The following is a 26,018-nucleotide window of genomic DNA, read 5'->3' on the forward strand; positions in this document are numbered from 1 at the left end:
TTAAGAACAAGTTTACTTTGGTTGGCCCGGAAAGGCATCCCTAAGGAACAGATGTTTGATTGATTCTCAGAGGCCTGAGGTAGGATGGGGTAGAGGATGGGGAAGGGAGAACAGGGAATTGTAAGTGCAAGGAACAGAAACAACATCTCACAGTATCTCCCAGAAAATTAAAGCCCGCACTCCAACAGGGAATGTTCTGTCACTCACCTTCTATTTGTGTAGCACTTCTTGCTTCTCTCAGTGTGTGGCCATAGATTCTTCCAGAAAGTCTAGAAAAGCATGGCAAGCACTCCCACGTGTGACATGGGGGCCCTGCTTTGACCTGAAGAGTCACGTGCCCTATGTCAAGTCTCTTTCTCCTTCTTAAGCCTCAGTGTGGCTAATGACTTCTGAGACATCTCCAACTTCCAAAGTGTTAAAAAAAAAAGTCATTTTTTAAGAGATCAGAAAATGGAACCCAGAGATAACTAAGTACACAGACAGCTCGTGACAGAAACACTAGAATTCAAGCGTCCTGATTCGTAAGCCAATAACGTCTTCACCGTCCTGAAGTGACCGAACTGAGGTACAAATATGATGCTGGATATTCTCTCTTCCCCCTCGACTATCCTGCTCCACTCTGCTCTCTCCAGGGAAGCTGATTTCTACAGATTGTATCAACCAGTCTCTTCTGATGCCCAGCTTCCAACTGGATTCAACGGCCATCATGGAAAATGGATCAGAAAATGAAGGGAGGCAGAGGCCAGGGTATTACATCCCTGGCTCCCTTCCTGTCAGACCGTTCCTCTGCCTGATGCCTCAGCACTTGCCTAGTGGCTCTCTCCTCTGGCTCCAGCTGGAGCTGCAGCTGCAGCCCTCTCCAAGTGCTGGCAGCCACTCCCTCCCCTGACACTGCTGACCCAGGGATGCAAATGGCTCCACAGGATTGCTGGCACAAAGGTGCCTGCATTACCTTCTTGTGGCTGCCCCAATATTAGCACAAAATCAGGTGGCTTAAAACAACAGACATTGGGGCTTCCCTGGTGGTGCAGTGATTGAGAGTCCGCCTGCCGATGCAGGGGACACGGGTTCGTGCCCCGGTCCGGGAGGATCCCACATGCCACGGAGCGGCTGGGCCCGTGAGCCATGGCCGCTGAGCCTGCGCGTCCGGATCCTGTGCTCCGCGACAGGAGAGGCCACAACAGTGAGAGGCCCGCGTACCGCAAAAAGAAAAAAAAACAACAACAGACATTTATTCTCTCAGTTTCAAAGGTCAGAGTCTGAAATCACGGTGCCAGCAGAGTTATACTCCAGAGGCTCTAGGGGAAAATCCAGTCCTTGCCTTTTTGAGTTTTTGGTGACTGTCTACATTCCTTGGCTCATGGCCTCATCACTCCGATCTCCACCTCCATCTTCACATTGCCTCCTCCTCTTCTGTTATATCCCTTCTGTGTTGTCTCTTTCTTACAAGGACACTTGAGAAGGCATTTAGGTCCCAACTGAATAATCCCAGATAATCTCCTCATCTCAATATCCTTAACATAATCACATCTGTTACCTTATAAGGTTATTGTCACTCCTGATATATGAGGCGATATTCACAGTTCCAGAGATTGGGATGTGGACATATATTTTGGAGAGGTTACCATTCAACGCACTGCAGTACCTCACTATGCTATGTTGGTTTTCCTGAACTCTGCCTGCCCTATTTAAAATAATGCCTTCAGGGCTTCCCTGGTGGCGCAGTGGTTTAGAGTCCGCCTGCCGATGCAGGGGACACGGGTTCGTGCCCCGGTCCGGGAGGATCCCACATGCCGCGGAGCGGCTGGGCCCGTGAGCCATGGCCGCTGAGCCTGCGCATCTGGAGCCTGTGCTCCGCAACGAGAGAGGCCACAACAGTGAGAGGCCCGCGTACCGCAAAAAATAAAATAAAATAAAATAAAATAAAACAAAATAATGCCTTCATTGGACTTTTCTCAGTTCCTCTGCTTGTCTGTATCACCTTTTTGATCCAATCTAATACAAATGCCCTTTGGTTACCCTTGCAGCATACATGAGGGTACAGGAAGCCACAAAACAAAAATAATACATCAATTTTACTTTATAGCAAATAATTTATAACATTACTTTTTGTTTGTAAGAAAGTATAGAAATAATACGGAGTAGAATTCAAAATTTGCATGAATTTTATAGACATGTGATTTAAAGGAAGTTTATTACCCACTGAAGGTCATTTTAGATTCACTCCCTGATTCTTTCATCCAGCCACTAGGACATTGATTCCCTACTGCTGTAAGATGTAAGAGTTTTAGAACATTAACTACCCTACAATAGTTTTATTCTTTTTTTTATTTTTAAATTTTTATTGGAGTGTAGTTGATTTACAATGTTGTGCTGGTTTCTGCTGTACAGCAAAATGAATCAGTTGTACATATACATATATCCATTCTTTTTTAGATTCTTTTCCCATATAGGTCATTGCAGAGTATTAAGTACAGTTCCCTGTGCTGTACAGTGGGTCCTTATCTATTTATAATAGATAGTTATAAATAGTTATCTACTTTTTATATAGTGGTGTGTATATGTCAATCCCAATTTGACTTCTGTTTTTAGTGATTAGCCTCTAGGCTTGAAGGATACTGTTCACGAAAAGCAGAGGTTTTTGTGTTGCTTTGACCCTATTCCCCTGGGGGCTAGAACCCTCATTTCACCTCCTTCTCCAGTTTCCTAGATGTGCAGGGGTAAGATGATCAGGTAGTACAGTGACATTATGATGTTCAGGTTAATGAGATTTGCAGTTTTGGACCATGCCTATACCTTCATTAAAGGAACTCTAGATGAGTACTCATTTTAATATTCTAGTCAAAACTCTGGTCTCCATGGATGGCTCTGGGTGACAAATGAATGGCAAAAGTGAAGGAATTATAACTTAGCAGACGAGTGACAAACAAATGGTATATCTTTGCAAAACCTGACAATTTATGATTAACCTCCATGACAACAAAGCAGGACAAAAGAATCATGGACAATGTGTTCTAAGACCCCCTCAGAAAGCCTAATGCCTAATTTCGTTATTCTCGACTCATCCCGTTTTATCATTTTCACAGGCAATTCATCAGAAAATCCTGCTACATAAAAAATATATCCAGAATCCAGATACTTCTCACCGACACCCTGAGAGGCCCTGGCTGATTACAGACCCTCCTAACAAAACTTCTGCGTCTGTCCTTCCTTTCTATAGCCTATTGTCAGCGCATTTTTCTTTTTAAGACATGAGTCATATCATATAATTTTCCTGATGAAAATCTTCCAGTGGCTTTCTGTATCAGTCCCTAGTCAATGGCAAAACTTTCAAAATGGCTTTCAGCCAGTGTTTCTCAATGGGGCTGTAAAGCAATGAAGCCGTCCTTTTGTAAATTTCTCCAGGGTGTTTTTGCTGTCATCACAAGTGGCATTCTCCTCTATCTAGTGAGCAGTACAGGGCTACTGAATGTTTCGCAATGCATGGACAACCCACACAGTAAGAGTTTCCTTGCCTCCTGCGTGGCTTTCTGGTATTTTCTCTGGACATTATACATCACTTTATTTGGAACTTTATCAAGAATTGTTCTTTTCACAAAGCCATGTCATCAGTGGCAATGTCATTCATGATATTTGAGTCACCATTACATCACATCTGCTCAGCTCCCCATTTCTCCATACCTGCCATTCCCTCTAGCCTCTCTGGTTCCATTCTACCAGAGTCACTAGCTTATTCTGGGTAGACAGTCAGCATCTAGGGATCTAATTGCTCCTTAAAAAGACTTCAAGCAAATCCTCCGTTTCCAGCAAGTCGCTCCTTAACCCTCCCCAACTACACACACACACACACACACACACACACACACACACACTCAGTTTATCCATAACTTATGCTTGGTGCTTCCAGTTCCAGGGCCTTATTGAAGTTAATGGGTTAAATCAGAACGTCTCCCATTGATGCCATAGTCTGGAGGCATTTAACTTTCATTTTGCTCTGTGCCATTAACTTACCATTCTTTCATTTGTCAGAGAGTTTCATTGCAGATGGTGTTTGTGTTTTGCCTTTAGTTCTTGTTTTGGGGGTGATTTACGAGTAGAAGAAAAAAAGTAGAAAGGTCTTTACCATTTTGAAATTATTTTTTTTCTACAGTGATTTGTAATGGCACAAAGGTTTTCTTATTTATTTTAATTTTTATCTAATCAAATCTCTATTTTCCTTGGTTTCTTCACTTGGTCTAATAGTTTTTGAGTGTCTGACATATGTCAAGTGATGTCAAGAGTAGGAGCAGTAAGCCAGACGGACATGGGCTCTACTTTCATGTAACTTACGGCTACGCTTGTGAGGATGTTATGAAAGGAAGCATTCAGAATGCTGTGCAGTCACACCTTACTTATGGTCACCTGGTCAAGAAGAGATAGAGCCCAATGATTTTTCTGTTTTAACTTTTATCTAATGCACAGCAACTCTTAATTGTCCTTACTCTATACTTCCATACTGATCTGTAGAAACGTCTGCCACTGCCCTTACAGTACTCTCTTGCAATTGTAGGTTTGTCCATCGCTCCTGTCACATAGGAGAGAACAGGCCACTTCTTATTCATGTCTGTGCCCCAGTGCCTAACACAGTAACACCAATATCAGTGGAATAAGTAAACACTTGTTGATTGCACTATTTACCTTCACTTTAACTGTACAGGAGGACAGGGAAAATGGGAATGAAAGTCAAGAGCAGGTTTAACAGCAAGAACAAGCAAACGTTAATATCTTCCACACAAGCTTACCCTACATAAAACTGGTTGAACTAACACCAGCAATTAGGACTTCAGCCCCACCACCACATTATCTGATGGAAGTAAAGGAATAACATTAGCCCCAGAAAGAGAAGCTTCTTGGGGCCAATACAGATGTGGCCCTAAGGGCCAAACCCTAGGAGCAAAAGGAGTCCTTGCTGACAGCTCCGCTCTGGCCAATACAGGGAATGTTCTGTGATTGACAGCTGCAGATTTAGAGTTTATGTAAGTTTAAATCCTGGGTAACTATACACCCTTCGTGAACTAGCTAGTGCCCTACACAGCTGTGACCCACAATGAAAAAGGAACATATTATCTTCAGTTTAAACGTGTCGGCTATATTAGTTTCAGTGGCTTTTTACAAAGTTTCCATCACCTAGCAATCATGGACACTTTATCCTCTCCTCGGGTCCATAACTGTCGTATTAAAACCAGTTATGAGGTTTAATATCTCAAGAAATCTCTATCAGCTCAATAAGTGTTTGAGAGGAAACTCAAGGCTGACAGCATATTTATTTATTTCTAAGAACAGTTCAGACCACAAGAGCAATCCATCAAGCTTCCTTCTGGAAAAGGGCTCAGCCTCTCGTGCTGTATACAAAGAAATGGATTTATTTACTTATTGTATATTAAAAATGCACTAAGCACTTACTAGGTGCCAGTTAATGTGTGGTGCATCACAGGGGATCCCTAGATAAACAGACCATGCCCCTGCACGTGGGAACTTACAATCTGCAGGAAAATGAAAACAGAACAATCCTTAAGTTCTAATGCGATAAGGAACTTTAAAAGGATGAACCCAGTTTTGTGAGGGAACAGCAGAAGAAACGATTCCTATGGCTTTGGTCGGAAGGGATGAAGGCTTCACCGGGATCCTCTGTGAGACATGTATAAAGAATGGCGAAAAGTTTGACTAACAGATATGAGGGGGGGATATATCTACTGAATCGATTTTAGTGTCTAGACACTACCTTAGTAACCGTAATTGCTAATTTTTATCGAAGAGATTTCACGTGCCATACCCTGTGCTAAGGGCTTTACCCTATCTCATTCAACCCTCAAGCAATCCTCTATGAAAAATACTTTGATTCATTGAACAAATGCCTTCTGAATACAGACCATGTGCCAAGTAGTCTCACTATTGCTATTACTCGTGAAAAGGAAGTTGAGGCTTAGAGAATCAGTAGAGCTGGGATTTGAACCCACACAATCCAGAGTCTGCTAGCAGAGCACTATATAACCTCCCACAGTGAAGTGGTCTAGATTTGGCCTGTCCAGTATGAAAGCCAGTAAGCCACATGTAACTACTGAGCACTTAAAATCTGATTTGCCTGAATTGAAATGTACCACAAGTGTAAAATACATACGAGATATCCAAGACTGAATTTTTAAGGGTGTGAGACATCCCTAATGGTTTCTTATATCACCTACATATTACAATGATAATAATTTGGATGTATTGACTTAAGTAAATATATTATTAAAGTTAATTTCATCTGTTTTTCTGTTTTCATTTTAATTAATGTGGCCACTAGAAAATGGTAAGTTACCAATGTGGCTAACATGATAGTCTTACTGGACTGCTCTGATTACAACAAAGATGAGTACAGAGATGCCTTCAGGGTGCCTGCACTGCAGTCTAGTGGGGGAGATGGACTGTATCCAAAGCAGTGTAATGCAAGGCATATGGCAATTGCCAAAGGGAGACACACAGATACGCACTGTTATTTAAGAGTTCAGAGCAACCAGAAGCTTCTTCTGACTAGGATAATTGGATGTCTCTACTGGTTTGGTTACAATTTAATTTTCACAAAATTCCAAATCTGACTATTTTCTCTAACCCATGGGCTATCATGAAAATACAAACAGCCCAAAGAAAAACCTCTCATTATGACTTCCGATGGCTCAATCAGTTACCTACATAGGGAGTAAGAATAAAATGGATTAACAAACTTCATGGCAACCCCAGAACCTAATTAATTCAGACTGCTCATAAGTAGCAGATTTCCTTCATCTAGTAAATATCTCATAAGTGCATACCTAATGCTGAGACTAAGCTATTGGATTATACTAATAGTTCATTTCCTGGGTCCCTTCCACCTTCTCTACCCACACATTATGGAATATAGGGTTAGGCAGAAAGAGAACAAACCAAAACGTAAACAATTGGATGTAACAGGGAAAAGCAAGAGTCCCAGAAAATCCACAACTTGGTAAGTATCCTCTGAATAAAGAGAATTAACTATATCAACATAGCTCCATTGGGACACCACTGGTTTTTCATTTTGATTAATTTAAGGAATCCCAATCTAATTTATGAACCAGCAGGATGTTTTGAAAGATAAACAAAGCTGTCTGCAATTTGCATTTCTCCTGACTTGGTCCAGCTCGAATTTCACATTTACCTCATTTTCTCCATTGTTATGGACTACTTTTCACAACTCAAACAACCAGATGTGCTTCAAACCTGGGAGGCCAAATTCTTCTCCTGAGTATTCTCCTCCACAGGAATTCCTATAAAAAGTGTTGTAAAAAGTGAATCTTCCTGACAGCATTTTGAAGGCGAGCTCTTGGCATCAAGTTACCTGGAGACCTTTCAGCATTTATGGTTCCGGAGCTGTAACTTTCAAATGCAAATGTGATACAAGCAAGACTACCTGAGACATGAAAACATATTGAGATGTCATTGTAATTACAGAGGACACAGACCTGGCCAGCAAGCCAGGATTCTGTGCATGCAGTGGTGGTTTGCTTCAAGCCAGTTCCTCTCTCTCCTCGATTCCCAGAGGATCAGTCAAAAATAGAGACAAACCGAAATGGTGTGAGCACCTTTCTGGAATCGCAAACACTGAGAACGAATCTCCATTGTGTGAGCCAGCCTTGAGTCTCTCCCAGACATATTGACTTCAATTCTTAAAACAGTGCTAATTAGAAATTATTCATGCCCATTTTAAAAATTAGGAAACTGAACTACAGAGTGATGGGCAACTAGGGTCAAAACCAGAAGAGTTAAGTTACTTCCATAGGGGAACAAGGATTCAACGACAGGCTTATCCAAACCCGTGTCCGTGCCCCCAACTCCATGACATACTTCCTACCACAGTCATTTTATTTTAACACTGTACAAATGCATCCTCTCCATCATCCTGAAAAGTATTTGATATAATTGGGCAAATTAAGACAGAATTGTTAGCCATGTTTTCTCATCCATAGAATGGGTTGATGGTAACAGTCCTATCGTAAATCTGGTTGTTAAGTGATCGTATGTGTCTCTTTCTACATATGTATTATTTTGCCTAATTACTTCCCATTTCATTCTGCAAAGCGTTTGAAATGGTTTGACAAGTTACCCAACTGCTCTAGGCCTGCATTTCCATCTATAAATGGGGATAATAACACCAGCCATGTGCTGACACATGGAGCTACTGGTATGAAGTAATGGATCTGAAAACACCATATTTACTGCAGGGTTCTGCACCAATATGACTTTTCAAGTGGGCATTGCAGCTGAAGAGTTTGAGTCAAGAGTTTTGTTTTACTTCTTCTCTTGACTCATAAGAGTGTATAGTGAGGCAAATAAAACACTCTATCCCCTTGTTTCTAACTTTCAGTTACCCACACACTTGTGATGTGCTTCTTTTAATCAATTCACCATGTTCCTACTGTTCACAGCTCCAAGAGTCCAGGGAAAAATGGCGGCAGACTTCATTTCAGAGCCTGCTATGCTACCTGGAAGAACGTTTCTGGAAAGATGAGTGAATACTGAGTGGTCAGCTTTGGGGATACTTCATAGCAATCCCCAAGATAGTATTATCTGGACAGCTCAATTCTGTGACTAAGGAGAGTTAAGTAAAGCCCTCACAGGTAAATATTGAACCAGGCATTAAAACACCACCAGACACCGTACATAAATAGCAGCTGCTGGAAAGAATGTGGAGACCTCATCACCTGGCAACAGCTCTGATTAAGGCTTCTTCAAGAGAAGAGGGTGGGAGAAGGAGGGAGAAGGAAAATCAAACATCCATGGTGTGTGGCCAGGTCTCCATTCCTCACACATCAAACCTTCCTCAAAAAATGCAAAAGGGATTACTCAGAGACTGTTAGAAAATAGAAAGATCAGGGAAATGAATGGTGTGGTGCTTCTGGAACAGGAGGTGGTGACGGAGTCAGTCTAGACGTTTTTCCACAATTCTGATCTCCCTAGAATTGTTTGATGGTCCAGAGATATTGCCTGGGGAATTTTATGCTGACATAGCTCAGATTTTTATCGTGCAGAGTTTGTGCCAGTGTCACACATATAGGAGAGAAAGGAGGAAGCTGGCACTCATGGAGTACCAACCATGTTCTATGTCATGTGCTAGGTGGTTCATTCCCAGGACCTCATTCCATTCTCACAAGAGCTCCACAATCACTCCCAACGTACAGAGCAGGAAACTAAGAGTCAGAATTATGCTCGGGTTATATAACTAGTAATTGATCAAATCAGGATTCAAACTCAGGTATCTGTTATTCCATGCTCTTTCTACTCTACCGCAATCCAACACTGCCTCAGCAGTAGTTACTCCTAATTGAACTCTCCCCATTTCTGCTCATCCACCATGAAGCCCATGATACTCCAACTAGACTGGCTAGTTCAAAGCCAATTAAGCCATGAACTCTGCTCCCTGAAGTTTTTCCTTAGTTCTATTTAAGTCTCTAGCTATTCTAATTTTTTTGTCCCCAAGTAGAATTTTAAGTGGAAGTTCTTACACATAAACTTTGTGTGGACACAGAGATTAGTGCATGAAAGGGTTACATAAAGCAAATGGTCCAAGTCCTCTAATTTTACAGATTAGAAAACTGAGTCCCTGAAGGGTTAAGCATATTTGTTTAATATCACAGAGTTGGTAGTGAGGACAGTAACAGAGTCCAGGCCTGTGTCTGTCTCAGTGTATCTTGAGATTGTGGGTCCTGTAATCTAAGAGCCATAAAAACAAATAGAAAAAAATATACATATATGTGTGTGTGTGTGTATGTGTGTGTGTGTGTATTCCAAGTGACCTGCATTTAAAACTTATCTTAGAACTTGCTTTGTGATCTTAAATATCTTATTCAACCCCTTGAAACTTTGGCTTCCTTATCTATGAAATGGAATTATTAATCTCTACCTTAATGATTTTGAGAATTTAATGAAACAAGATGGGTAAAATACCTGATAACAACATGGCACGTAGTAGCTATGCAGTAAAAATTAAACTTATTCCCATACTTTTTATAAATTTGAGAAAAGAATAGAAAGCAGTAACAGCACTGTTGCAGTGTTTGTTTTGTTTTTTCAGCACACTTAAATTCTAGAACTGTAGGTCAAACTTGAATGAAACAAAGACTCAAGATATTAGACCTGTAAACCAAAAAATTACAACCCAGTGACTTCTGTAGCATAAAAACGTCCACAGATATCACATAATTTATCCACGTTGTCATCTGCCTATCAGCACCATGTTCCTGTACAATTAAAATTGTTCACTGCCATAACTGTGTTCATCTCATACTCACAAGGCCAAGTTCTCATGTGATCCAGTCAACGCCACTCTTCTGGCATCAGCTTGGCCTCACACTCTGTCTCTTTTTTCTTGCAACAGATTGTACTCAGTCCCATACCATATTCCTCGACTTCATAAAACAGGATATATGCTCTGTTGTAGCAAAAATTAATGTGTATTAATTAAACTGTGCAGCACACCTATGAAAACACCCTGGTACATGTCTATGACTACACTGCTACTGGGCTCAGTCTGTGACTGGGCTCCAAATAGATCAGAAGTCTAAGTCTACAGATCTGTGCTCCCCACCCTAAAATCCTGAAGTCTGTCTGAGCCCTAGGTACCCAGGCTACAGTCTAGGAAAGGCACCTCTTTCTCACTTCCTACTTCCCTTCAAAGTGAATAAGAATTTGTTGGATGATAAATCAGTATTCCAAGAATGAAGCCTTTTTTAGGATACATGTTAGAAATTAAGATTCAAGATTTTTTTTTTTATTATATGGACTATGTCTCTAATTTAGTACTGTCTTCTTCAATCAGAATCACTGTATATGACTCATAGAAAGTGGCAGGTCACTTTCCATTCTAGGATATTAGTTCAAATCTGTCAGTGCTGATAATGACAGACAATTGTCTCCATCTGTGTGTGTTGGTTTTAACTGAGTGTATATTGAGCAAATATTCACTGTCACTAAACTCACTCTGCTAGATCTTTCTGACATTTTCAGCTGGGAGAGTGAAGACCAGAAAAGAAGAAAGAAGAAAGACAGTGAGGGAGGGAGAGAAAGGAGGGAGAGAGGAAGGAAGGAAGGCAGGGAGGGAGGAAGAATCTCACGTGCCAAGACCCACAAAATGCTGGGTGTCATCAGGAAGGACAGAAGAAACAAAATGGAAAGCATGACCTCACACTTCTTACAGGTCACTTCATAGGGACACAATTTGTTCTCTAGTTCTGCATCACCTGTGCCCACCTTCTTGGGGCCACTAGAGTCAATCCACAGAAGCTCCAGTCCAGGGAACTCAGCATCAAGACCAGTCACTGTGAATCCTCTAGTCCTACATCTTAGTTCTAATTATTGGGCTTTTTATTTCGCCTATGGTGAAGCCTCACCCTTGTCTTCTAATTCTAAAATTTGCATTCATATCATTTTCCATGGTATGTCACTGCCCCTGCCTTGATTACCACCCAATATACTGTGTCCTTCTAGAACAAAACTGAAGTATTATTATGAACTAAACATCATATGAACTAAACCTTCACATTTTATTTTAATCCTCACAAAATCCGTTTATATAGGTGTAATTACCCCGTATTATAGATAAGGAAACTGAGGCTTAGAGGGATAATTGACCTAGGGTTACATGGTAGTAAGGAGGGAATGAATTTGACATAGTTTTTCACTCTAGAACTTAGTTTTTTTTAAGCCATACACTAAATGCCTCCCTTATCCCTGCCATACAAGCATCATTATCTAACAGTGTATGAAAATAAGAAAATGAATAAAAGTGGAACATGACACAGGTGTGTAAACTGTGTTATGTTACCAAAGGAAGAAGCTATTCATTCTTCCTCAGAAAACTGTAGAGGGCTTTATTTTCATGATGAGTCTAGGAAGAAATGTGAGGCTGGGCTTTCAGGAAAATGGAAATGGCCAGTAGTAGCTTATAGTTAGAATTAACATGTTTGATAGAAATGTGTCAACAGCAGAAGTTAAAAGGTTACTGGAGACCAATTAGAGAAGAGTTTGAATGCAGACTAATAAGTTAGGACATTGTCCTGGAGCAAGGATACATTTCAATAAAAAATTACCTTTGCCCACAGTTTGGAGAGTGAATGAAAGCAAGAGGATATAATTACAGTCCAGATGGAGATGATGGAGACTTATCCAGGTCTGTTGTAGCAGGTGGAGGGGCAATAAGAAGCAAGGATTTAAAGTTATATAATTGGTGGGCAATTGGGTTATGAGGATTGAGAGTAAAGGATTAGTTGAAGATTTGCGTTTAGGCAATAGTTCCAGAAATCTTACTGTCCTCAAACTAAGAGGTACAAAGTGAAATTGGAACACTGTGAGAAAGTACTAAACCATATAGTACGCTTATAAAATGTGTAAGATCATGAGCACGTAGTCTAAAAGAGTGCTTCTCAAATTTTAATGTGTATATAAATCACTTGGGAATTTTATTAAAATGTGGATTCTGGTTGAGTAGGTCTGTCGTGAGGCCCAAGAACCTGCATTTCTAACAAATTCCTGGTGATGTTGATGCTGGTCCACAGACCACACTTTGAGTATCAAGGTTATAAAATACAAAAAGGGACTTTCAAGACACTTTTACTCAGATGGCCATTATTCATTATTAAGTACAGATCAGTAAAGAAAACTGGCAAAGGAAGTTTTTGGAGGGATGAGGGTGGGGAGGATAGAATATGCCTTATCTTTTGCAAGTGCTGCATGAAGGTCCGGCACGCTGTCCACAAAGCATCCTAGTGTAGCTTGAGGAGGCCACGTGGACCACGGATGTCTTGGCAGCTCTTCCTGGGAGGTCTTTTCAATGTATGAGATGGAAAGAATGAGCCCCATGTAACTGCAGAGTTACCGCCATCACAGCCAAGAACATTCACCTTCTATAGAGTAAAGGTTCCCCTGGCTTCTTCCTTTGCCAAGACTTAAGACATGCTGGAGATGGAGATGAAAACATTTAAGTCAGCTCCCTTAAAGAATGTCGAAAATACACACCAGGGATCTTTGTCCAAAAGTAAATAATTATTGTTTGGCAAGTGTTTAACACAGTGGATGGAATTGTACATAAATCTTGTTCTCTCCTTACCAACGACTACTTGCCTGCTCTAACTTGTAGGTGTGCTGTTGCTTGTTTCTGTTTGAATCTGGTTTCATAATGAAAGTATTCAATAAAATTACCTTTTAAGAAATGTGTGCTGGCTGTTGCAGCCACCGCCTGGAGCCTCCGGGACCCTCCACCTCGCCGCCCCCGCCCAGCCTGCCCCGCCATGCCGTAGAAAACCTTCAAACAGCACCGAACCTTCGAACAAAGAGTAGAAGATGGCCTACTTAACCTGAGAGCAGCATCCTACCAAAATCCCAGTAATAATAGAACAATACAAAGGTGAGAAGCAGCTTCCGGTCCTGGATAAAACAAAGTTCTTGGTGTCTGATCATGTCAACATGAGTGAGCTCATCAAGATAATTAGAAGGTGCTTACAGCTCAACGCTAACCAAGTCTTCCTGTTAGTGAATGGGCATAGCATGGTGAGTGTGTCCACGCTGATTTGTGAAGTGTATTAAAGTGAGAAGGATGAAGATGGATTCCTGTGTATGGTATACACCTCTCAGGAGACTTTTGGAAGGAAATTTCCTGTGTAAGACTAAAAAAAAAAATGTGTCTGTTCTCGAATTTTTTAAACCCTTACCAAGGAATAAAAAAGGGATGTTACCAACTGAAAAAAAAAAAGAAATGTGTGCTAACAACCACCCCTTAAATATATTGCAGTTTCTATAACATTAAAGACTCCAAGAATTGAAAGGAATTTTAAAAGTCTGCTGAGACTACCAATGATTCTACACTGATTTCCAACTACGTGATCAGCTACCGTCTACTTGAATACCTCCGATGCCAGTCAGCTCACCACCACACAGAGATTTCAGTATACTTGCTGACAGCTCTGTTGGAAAATTCTAACTTATGTTATGCCAGGCTGGCTTCATGACTCTTTAATTTATTAGTCCTAGTTCCACTCTGTAGAGTCACAGAGAAAAAAATGTAACATCTTTTTCAAATAACAGTCCTCCCAATGTTGAGCTACTGTGGGCTCTGCTTTCCAGGTCAAAAACTCTTAGTTCTTTGGACTGTTCCTCATATAAAATAAATTCAAATCTCTTCTCCATCTGATTACCTGTACTCTAGAAGTACTCCAGCTTTCCTCTTAAACTGTGGTGTTCTCAATCAAAGGGAAAACTCAAAATGGAACTCAGAACAGTTTAGATTAAACTGTGCCTATTACATCCTTTATTTCAGTTATTTTTTCCACCTTAATGAAACCTACAATCACACTAATGAGGCAGAAAGAGAAAAAGAGTAAGAATCTTGTGGAAAAAAGGATCTGAGATCAGTCATCTTAGTCCCTACTCTTATTAGCTGTGTGAGCAAATTATTTCATCTCCCTGAGCTTAAAATTTCAATTTATAAAATGGCAAAAATTAACCTTAAAAATTAATGATGTCCATAAACTTTACAGGCAAATGTATGCAAAGTCCCTAATAATGCTTGGCATATAATAGATATTCAATAAACTATAACCATTATAAATGTTGGTATCTTGGCGAGGCATGCCAATCGTTAATCTATATTTCATTTAGAATCAACTTAAAATCCTTAAGCACTTTCATGTCATATTTCACTAGTACAATTATTTTTATTGTGAAACCAGTGGCATAAACTTACCTTTACCTATTTACTTTCATTTCTTTCAAATGTCCACCTATTATTTCAGAGTCACTTGAATTCCTTATGGATAACATTTCAAGAATCACATATTTTAACTACCCTTCTCAACTTTGAACCATATAAAATTCTGGTCAGCATGACATTACTTAGAATATCAAGGACCTCCCTGGTGGCACAGTAATTAAAAATCCACCTGCCAATGCAGGGGACACGGGTTTGAGCCCTGGTCCAGGAAGATCCCACATGCCGCAGAGCAGTGAAGCCTGTGCGCCACTACTGAGCCTGTACTCTACAGCCCACGAGCCACAACTACTGAGCCGGCGTACCTAGAGACTGTGCTCCGCAACAAGAGAAGCCACCACAATGAGAATCCCGTGCACCACAACAAAGAGTAGCCCCCGCTCACCACAACTAGAGAAAGCCCACGTGTAGCAACGAAGACCCAATGCAGCCATAAATAAATAAATAAATTTATTAAAAAAATAAAAATAAAATATCATATTTGAATCACGTCCTTGTTTAAAAGACCCAATGCAGCCATAAATAAATAAATAAATAAATTTGTAAAAAAATAAAAAATAAAATATCATATTTGAATCACATCCTTGTTTAAAATGTTTTCCAAAAATGTAAGAACTTGTCTAAAAAAACAACATGACATTGTTTAAAGTGTAAAAAAAACAAACATAAACTACACACACATACACACACACAAGATTGAATGAAGGGTCCTACGTCTAGAAATATCAACATTCAAATAAACATTGACCCTCTGAATCTAGCCTTTGGACTTCCTGTGAATTACTCTATTTATACTAAAGCATCCTCTAACTGTTCCACCTATTCACCTATTCAAAGATATCACAGGCAGGGGTCCCCAACCACCGGGCTGCACAGCAGGAGGTGAGCAGCAGGCTAGTGAGCGAAGCTTCATCTGTATTTACAGCCGCTCCCCATCGCTCGCATTACCACCTGAGCTTCGCCTCCTGTCAGCATTACGGTAAGTTGTATAATTATTTCATTATATATCACAATGTAATAATAATAGAAATAAAGTGCACAATAAATGTAATGCACTTGAATCACCCCAAAACCATCCCCCCACCCCGGTGTGTGGAAAAATTGTCTTCCACGAAACTAGTCCCTGTTGCCAAAAAGGTTGGGGACCACTGTCATAGGGGACTCCAACATCATGTTGAAATTTAAACATGTACTGTATATACCTAACTCACCAAAGAAGGAAATGACTCTACCATGGATGATTTATTCTCAGTGAACCATAAGTCTAATAATAACCATTGCTTCCTTTTCCAAATGCTTACAACATCTCCTTTTATTGAAATTTGTTAGTTCTTCATGATGATTTAATCTCTTAATCATTAGCAAAGTTCCCTCATTATCATAGGTAATATTCTCTATTTTGGAGAACACTTGGCCTGATACTAATATAGCTATTCCTACTTTCTTTTGATTCCTGTTTGCTTTTCATTAATTTACTTTTATCTGCAGATTCATATTTAATTGGATGGGTATTTTTTTATCCAGTCTGATAATCTCTGCCTTAAATGTTATGTTTATACAATATATAGTTAAGGTAATTATCAATATGGTTGATTTCAATTTATAATACTGTTGTTTTCCATTATTGCATCTATTATTATCTATTTTCTGTCTTCTTTTGGATTAAGTGAATTTTTAAATTCCATTTCATCTGTACTATTAGTTTATTAGCCATACATCCCCTTTTTTTTTTAAGCAGGAGTTCTAGGGTTTACACCCTAAACTTATCAAATATTCTGCCACTTCACATATAATGTAAAAATGTTCATTTTTCCCCCTCCTGTTCTTTGTGTTATTCTTGACATATAATTTAGTTCTTTTGTCATAAACCTTATGATATATTACTATATTTGCATTAAACAGTGAATTATTTTTTAAAGAATAAAAAGAAAAATCCCTAATACTTACCATTTCTACTTTTTATTTTTTTTTTCTATAGATCTACGCTTCCATCTGATATTGTTTTCCATTGGTCTGAAGAACTTCCTTTATTATTTTTTATAATGCAGATCTGCCAGCAATAGATTTTCTCAGACTTGGTTATCTGAAAAATTTTCATTTTGCCTTAATTTTTGAAATACAATTTCACTGGATATAGGTTTCTAGGTTGAATATTTTTTCTTTAATCATTTTCAATATGTCTTTCTATTGTTTTCCGGCTTCCCTGATTTTGGATAATATCTGAGGTCATTTTTATCTTTTTTTCTCCTCTATATAATTTGTCTTTGGTTTTTTGGAGTATACTCTGCTTGGAATTCATTGAAATTCATGGATTTGTGTATAAAATATTATAAAAGTTCCCTTCAAATATGGAAAATTTTTAACTATTTTTTCTAAAATTTTAATGCTCCCCTTCTCCTTAGATATCAATTACATATTGGCAAAGTTAAATTCCTTGCTATTGTCCACCAGGTTACTGAGGTGCTCTTAAAATTTTTTCATCCCTTTTTCTATGCTGCATTTTGTAGGTTTTCTATTACAATGCTTTCCGGTTCATCAATCTTTTCTTCAGTAGAATCTAATCTTCTATTAAGTCCACCCAGTAAATTTTTATTTCACAAGTCAGGAAGACACAATGCTCTACCTGAATTCTCCCTCCCTACACAATGGCCTGTAAATTGCCTCTAGGCAGAAAGCCAAAGCAATCACAGGACACACCTCAGGTGTTCCCTTCTCTCAGTGGTCACAGCCTACATAGCCTCTTTCTTGTCCAATGTCTGAACATAACTGTTTCATGGATTTTGCCTAATGTGCTAGTTCTTCACAGTGGAATGGCAATTCCCAAATCAGTTTTTCCTTCATAGCCTGCAACAAAAATCTCATCCTGTGTAATTCAGGGAAATGCTAAACTAGAGAATTTATATAGCTACTTTAGATTTGCTTTTATATTTCTGAGCCATTACTTTACTTTCTAATAATTTATTAAGAGAATGATAACTAATTCATAGGAATTTTAAAAATGAGAAATCTCAACTGAAATTGGTATTTAATAGCCAGAAGACAAATTGCAGGCATATCATTTGAGAAGGAAAAACCTTAAATTAAGTCAGAATATTTTAAGTACCACTGATACAGGACACACAATGAGTAATACCATACAGTGTTTAATTTATCATGAATTCTTACTTGTATACCAAAGAAATGGTTCTTGCCGATTTCCACAATTAAAACACTAAAATCAGGTATCAAAAAGATCATCCAATATTAGAAGGAAAGTATATCACCTTTTCCAACCCTCAAAATTTATAGCTTTGGAGAAGAGAGTCAGAGAAGTTAACTTTTTCATTCTCCTAAGCAACATAGCTTATTATTGGAAGAGCTGATGTTACCTGATTCCCAGTTCCATAAGCCATACTCTTGCTGTTCTCTTCTCCCTCAGAATTCAGAGTGTACTGAAACATAGTGCTGTAAATCTAATCTATATAAAGATAGCAAATAGGATGTTATCTTTCCAAAAATTAGAATTATTTTTTCAATTATCCTCATGCTGTATTATCTTTAAATTGTTAATTAAGCAAATACTAGATTAAATTCTATTACATATCATCCTTTATAGCCAATTATTGCTTTTGTAAAAATCAAACAGCCAAATTATGGTGCAAATGAAGTGGGATCTTTAGCCTGTAGAGTATTATATTGAGTTAAAGTTTTAGAAAATAGTTATTATTTGAGCCCACGGAGATTTTTTTTGTATTACATTCTTTATCAAGAATCCTAAGTCCTTATAAAATATCTTATCCCTTCAAGAGGTCCCTTAAGGTTTTATTTTTACACTCGTACTTAGCAAGCATTTAAGCAAATAATTCATCTAAGTTGTTGATGCAGTTGAATTGAGTCTTTGGTAAGCTTGTGTTTGATTAAATAATGACCTGAATGATGCTCAAACAATTCAGAATTAGCTGTCTTAGAAGAAGTTTATAATTCCCTTTACTTATTATTAAACACTGGATTACCTCACTTGCTTGAAATATGGACCTTGAATTCAAAGAGAGGAGGTGCCATCGTAAGTGAAAGCTAAAATGTGACCCCACGTTTCTGAACCCCAAACTGCTTCCCATTGGCTTTATCAATGTTCCATGTCAGTGTCTTCCTCTGGTCCGGCATTAACCAAACTTATGTTGAAATACGTGTTTGAGAAAAAATACATTAGTTCAACTGAGCTACCAGTCTGAGAAAAACAGTGTTAAACCCTGAGGAAATGAGTTTCCAGATATGTTTTTTTTTTGTTTTTCTTTTTGTTTTTTTTGCGGTACGCGGGCCTCTCACTGTTGTGGCCTCTCCCGTTGCGGAGCACAGGCTCCGGACGCGCAGGCTCAGCGGCCATGGCTCACGGGCCCAGCCGCTCTGCGGCATGTGGGATCTTCCCGGACCGGGGCACGAACCCGTGTCCCCTGCATCGGCAGGCGGACTCTCAACCACTGCGCCACCAGGGAAGCCCCTAAAAATAATTTTTAACATTTCTATTCCTAAAAGGATTTGAAGATGCTATTTTCCTCTTTAAGCACAAAAATGTAAAAATGAGGAACACAGCCCGAGGACCTAGATGATATGGAAAATCACGCCTGCAATTCATTTGGTATAGATTCTGCCTGCTGCCAAGAGTTCCTTGAGAGCAGGGCCCCATTTTGATGTATGTTTTGTACAGTGCCTAGGTCAATGGGAATTCATGGTGAATAAATATAGGGTGAAAGCAATGTGACTGATGGATACAGTGAAGAACGAGAGTCCTATTATCTATTTTCAGCTCTAGAATTACATAGATAGCCTTTGGCCTCTAACATGAGGCTTTGAAAGTTAAATCCTTCCGCCTTGGTATCAGATATAATACCTGCACACCTAGACAGTTTCAAAAAGGTTTTGCTTAATAAAATGGTCACAAAAGAAGAAAGTATTGCTCTTTACCGAGCAGAATAAATCAATAGCACAGCATTCCAGAGAGGTCTGCATTAATATGAAAGAAACATATTCTATCCATTCTCCTAGGTTCTTTCCTTTATTTCCTTTATCTCCTAGGTTTCTTTCCAAATAATTTTATTTGTATTCATCCTTAATGAGAGCTACTGGGTTTTCATAGTTGCTTAATTAAATTGGGGGAATATCAATTCTGTGATGCCTTTAGGAAAGTGATTCCAATTATGGGGCCAATCTGTCAACAAAAGTGAAGAGGCCAAAACATTTTAACAGCAAAGTTACAGAGAACAAAGGATGAATATAAGTAGGGGGCATACTTAATAATTAGCCTTGCTATTAGTTGAGTTTTGTAGAAATTGCTCATAGACTTTGACTTAAAAACCTTGGCTGCAAGGCATGGACCTGTAATTCAGCCTCTAAGCTCAGATGTCTCAAGTAGCTATTTGTCCTCTTTTAGGGACAATACCATACTGAAGCGTCAGCATCACCTCTGTTGTGACAGGTCACACATTCAGCACCAGGAGAAACGAGGTCAGCTATGGCGAGAGAGAGTCCATACTGTGGAGCTCCTGCATATTCTGCATCTGTGCCACCCTACCCTGTCATTGACCTAGTGTGCAATTCTGGGTGGTTGAGGACAGAAACTGGCTGGTGTTACCTGGGTGAGTCATCTACTCACCTGGTTTTTCAATGCTTCTTCTGTGATATATGCTCTCTGTATTAGTTATTGACTGTTGAATAACAAATTAGCTCCAAACTTAGCAATTTAAAACAATACATGTAGCAACTATACTCCAATAAAAATTAATTTAAAAGAAAATCCACCATTAAAAAATGAAATAAAAAATAAAATTGCGTCAAAAACAAGAACATACTTGGGAATAAACCTGACTAACAAGGTAAAAACAAACAAACAAAAAAACATGTTTATTATTTCAGCTTTTGTGGGTTAGGTATCCAGCCACTGATTTTATGGGTTCTCTGCTTCAAGTATCTCACAAAGCTGCAACAAGGTTTCTGCAAGGGCTAGAATCTATCTTATCTGAAGTCTCAACTGGGGAAGTATCTGCTTCTGAACTCAAGGGGCTGTGGACAGGGTTCAATTCCTTGCAGGCTGTTACACTGAGGGCCTCAGTTCCCTGCTGGCTGTTGGTTAGACACTGCCTTCAGTTTCTTGCCACATGGGTCTCCTAACTATGGTGGTTTGTTTCACCAAAGTCAGCAAGAGAGATAGAGATAGAGAGATAGAGAGAGGTGGGGGAAGAGAAACTGCCAGCAAGATGGGAGTAACTATCTTATGCAACAAAATCTAGAAGTAACATTGCATCATCTTTGCTACAATACATTGGCTAATTATAGTAGCTAGGTCGCCCCTCAGTAAAGAGGAGGGGGTTACTCAGGGCATGGATAACAACAGGCAAAGATCATTGGGACCATCTTAGCATATGCCTGCCACAGTCTGATGGGTATTACATGAGACACAGAGATCCACACATTTTATGCCCACTCCTCTAGGTCCATCCACTTCCTTTTATCCCAGGCCTGCTTGATTTTATCTTCCAAAATTACTCCTTCCAGGCTTCAGATCAACCAGCTGAGCCATTTGCCACTTCCCAGGAGTATGTATATCGTTATCCTTACCTCTGACCACCCTCCACAGAAAGTCAATGACCAGTTACCTCTTCAGATCTCTGACTACTAGAAAAATTTCCCTTCACCTTGTCTTTCACCTCTGAGTTGGGGCAGAACACTCTCTTTTTAGCTTTTACTAACATATTAAGCTAACTTATTCATGAATCAGGCCCAAGTTTTGTTTTGGGCTTTTTGATTTTTGTTTGCATATTTGTTTTAGTTTTAAAAGTACATTTATTTCTTATTCCTGATTGCAAATAACTTTAGCACCATTGGATCTACTAGGTCTCATGGTCCAAAAGGCAGAATTGCTCTTACCTTGCTGTAAAGCCATCTCTTGCTCTGGGTCTGACTCAAAACTGGTAGCCTTCTAAGAGTCACTTTATAAATAAGTTGGAACAATATTTTCAAGTATGGTATATGCTGTTTCTAAAATCAAAAAAATGCTCTAAACTTCTGTAATTTATCCCTAATGGTTAAATGTGCAGGACCAATAACTTTATCTTGAAAAGAAATGTCCTGACTTGCCCTAGACTACTTTACCAATGCACAAACCCCTGAAGAATTGTAAGTTTTATCTTCCACGCTCTGGTGCCTTACGGAGGGATTAGTACTGTTTGCCACTTCCTACTCATCAAGTCACATTAACTTGATGTCATCAATATAGAAGAGCAGCAGGATATTGGATTGGGAGGAACAGGAATGGTGAGTGCCAAAAAGATGTAGTTAGAGCACCAGAGATAGTCTAGTCCTAAGCTATTTTAACTGGGGAGAAGAGAAATATAAAAATCAAATAAGAATAGAAGATTTTATGCAGTACTTATCAACTTTACGGCAGGGCAAAAAAATGGCGTAAGAGTTTAGAGAGAGGTAAAAGCATTGTAAGCAAGATGGTTTCTATAAGTCAACACCTAGACCCATTGCACATGGGCTAACGCACGAATTAGTTAGTGTGTTTATTTTTCATGTATACTCTGTATAGTGTCCAAAATGTGTCCAGATCAGTTGGAGGACTTGTTATCACACAGCCATTTAGGAATCCAAGCACAGAGAGGCTTTGTCGTCTTGCATATGTGCTTTCCTGTTTCCTAGGTCACCTAGGACTTTGATATGCCATTAGTGGAAAAGGAAGGGTTTCATGTGTGCATTAACAGTTTTATTAACTTGGAAGCAGCACACATCCCTTTCTCGCATATTCTATTGGCAGGAACTCAGTCTCATAGCTATACCTAATTACAATCGAGATTGAGAAATGGATTCTAGCCACAGAACTGATTATATAATTAACAGGACCGTATTCACTCAAAATGAAAAGATGGGGATTCTTTTTGAAAAAGCAGGAAAAAAGTGCTGTTAAAGATACCAAAATATAAAGCGTTTGCTTTTCTTCTGTGGTCTCTCTCTCTCTGTCATAGTGTTTTTTAATTTGATATTGAGTGTCTTTCTAAAGAAAGAATAAAAATTTTAGATTATTAGCATGAATTTTGCCATTCATCTTTGTATTGCACAATGCCAGCTTTATATGCAAGTATGAGTATTTAGTCCATATGTGGAATCACTGAAATTCACAATTTGTTTTTGGTAGCTTGCACACATGTGCACGTATGCATATTTTGTTCTTACCAGAACAGTGAAAACAGTGCACAAAATGAATTCAGCTCTTTTTATTTCACTTCTTGGTACATTCTGCCAACACTCTCTACCTTCAGCTTTCTGATGAGTAAGGAAGAACTGCAAGGAAAAGGAACTATGGGTTACCCCATCTTTCCCTTTTTCTCTATGTCATCCTTTTCAGAGTAAGTGGTTGGCTACCATAAGGAAGTAAGAAAGGATATGATAGTGTTTCTTGGTTTTGTGTTTCTTAGACCATCGTTGGCTTCCGTTTTCAAAGCGAGCTCAGGTTCAAAGGGTCTCTTAAGGTGGTCTCTCAAGGTTGTCAGTGACTTTTTTATTCATACATGTAACATATTGGCCTTGCACTCACCTTGAGTCTCACTGCACTTCCACACATGGTGGGTGCACCAGAATTCTGTGCTCATGAGACATTGCAAAAACCGTATGCAAATAGGACAGCAGAGAACAGGAGACATGCATGTTATGTGTAGTTCCCCTGCTTGTACACATGCTCTATTTTCCCATTGGACTTGACTTACAAAATACAAGATCAAAAATAACATTATTAAGAATTTTTAAAACAGCGACAGCAGAGCGTTAACTGAGCACAGGGCCCTCTGAGCATGGTGACTGATGCAACTTCACAGGCTGCACACTCATGAAGCCAGCTCTGTCTACGTGTGTACCCAGAAAGAAATAAATAAGAATTTGGTTTTATGAAAGGAAAGTTTTGTGAAAGAGTTAATGTTTAAGAATATCTAGGTGTGAAAACAGTATGGTTTCTGTAGTTTAACTATTCACCATTCTGTGTTTGTTATATGCCAATATATATGCCTAACATATGCCAGGTAACAGACCTTTGTAGGAATTATCTCTAACTACACAATTATTCTGAAAGGGATATTAGTATCATTCCCAACTTGCAGTTGAGAAATTAAGGCTCATAGAGATTAAATGCTTCCCCAGGGCCACTAAAGTAATGTCTATTTCACTCCAAAACTCTTATTCTTTATGCTGATATATCCACTCCTTATAGATTACCAGTAACCAAATTAAATCATTTTTTTAAAAATACCTTTTTTACTATCTACAACATATTATTTTCCTAATCTGTATGTACCTGGCCCAAGACAACCTCAGTAAAGCTTGTGGAAGGAACCTTTGGGATAATCAAACCCAACTCCAGTCGTGAAACATGACTACTTTCTATAACATCACTAAGTGGATATCTGTCCACTGTTCGACTGTTCCAAGTGTCATTTATTGTATCTGCAGTAAGTCCTCAGCAAAGCAAACCTGAATCAAATCAAGTGCAATAAAAATAATAGGATGCACAATTTCATAACACAAAGAACTGTTGCATGATAAAATTAGACTAAAGAAATATATTTAGGAAATATTTAGGCAATATTATTGTTTGTGGGCATGAAACATTTGTCTTCCATTCATTATTACGTATATACAATCTAATAATTTCCCAATGAGAAAATATCCTGACTAGCAGAGAGCTGGGGGACAGGTGAATGAGGCTGCAAACACTTCAGTCTCTGGTATGTCCTGTCTTGCATTTTGATGAGCTGGTGGGAGACAGGGTGAGCAATAGGAAGAGAACAGAGTGTGGAGTTTAAAAACATCTGGATTCAAATCTTAGTTACACAACTGGTTCCAGGTCTCACCAGCTATACGAAGCTAAAGTAGAAACTTAAGCTCTCTGAGTCTCTGTTTGCCTCATCTGTAAACTGAGAATAATAATAACTACTTCGCAGAATTGTTAAGAGAATCAGAGGAATCAGATAAGCTGATATAGGTAAATTTCTTCATCAATAACAAGGTGCTATGCAAATAGAGATATCATTATGCCCTCCCGTACTTAAAGGACATGAGTGAATGTAAAATAAATTGGAGATGAGAGAGAAACTGACTAAAAGCAGAGCAAGGTATAAGAGGAATGAAGAAAAAGGTGAATGAGAAAGGGAAAAAACAAACACTGAGAGAGGAGAAAGTCTGTTCTGCTCTCTGCATTTATTCAGAATAACTTCTTTATATCCAACATTGTGCGATATGTTATCAGAAAATTTTAAAAGTAATAATAATAAAGCAGTAGAAAATATGATCCCGACTTGAGCAAGTGCTTCCTATTACAGTTCAGAAGCAGAAGACAGGGCCTTATCATTTACTTGACTTGTTCTGTGATTTTGGTTGAAGATGTGGCCAATTTGAGCCTCATTTCATCTGTAAAATGGGAATGATAAATCTCTCTCTTCCCAGAGCGTTGATGAGAACTGACTGAGAAAGCATATGTGAAAATATACTGTGAGCGTGTGAGCTATTGGTGTGGTTCTGTTCATCAGCACAGATGACAGGATAGGATCACAATTATTGATACACTTGGAACTCATCATTTCTGTTTGACAAATATGGCCGTAAACCTGAAACAGGACAGTCAAACATAATTAAAGGCTAAATGACTGCTCTGTAATGAGAAACAAGTTTTTCTTTTGAAACTCCAACAGCCTCAAGTGTTGCAGTATGCCTTAGGGAGACTGACATATGAATACAATTCAGGGAGAGAAAGAGTGACTTCAATGGCAGCTTTACCTCTCCTTACATTCCCTTTGGATCTAATTCTTAGATCTCAGTTTCCCCCCATGAACGGATGATAAGTGCAAATTCACAGTATGTGGACTTGGGTTGGTTGGTTGATTTGTTTGTCGTGTTTGTGTGTTTGCTGCATAGAAAGCTCCCTTTCTCTGGAAAGAGCACCCTATTTCCTTTGATAGAATGGGCTCTTGAACTCCATGCAGTTTTGGTGGGTCCTAAATAAAGATATTATTTCTTTCTTGAAGGGAAGAATAGGGGTTAATGATTCAGGCTTGGCCAATACGACCTTGAGCATAAGACAAAGGACTTGAAAAGATGACTGGAGCTGACTGGTCCACAGTGTTATCTGATGAGACTGAGGTTAACTCTTGCTACTTGATTTCCCAAGAGCTCTCTTGTTTCCAAACCCTTCCCACGGTGGCTCCTC

At 39.1% G+C, this 26,018-nt stretch overlaps 1 pseudogene; it reads left to right on the forward strand.

Moving 5' to 3' along the window:
• The first annotated feature begins 13,319 nt into the window (after positions 1–13,319).
• Positions 13,320–13,692, forward strand: LOC101288318 (microtubule-associated proteins 1A/1B light chain 3B-like; annotated as a pseudogene).
• Positions 13,693–26,018: the final 12,326 nt, after the last annotated feature.

Source organism: Orcinus orca, chromosome 8 (assembly GCF_937001465.1).
Source record: "Orcinus orca chromosome 8, mOrcOrc1.1, whole genome shotgun sequence".
Classification (NCBI taxonomy): Eukaryota; Metazoa; Chordata; class Mammalia; order Artiodactyla; family Delphinidae; genus Orcinus; species Orcinus orca.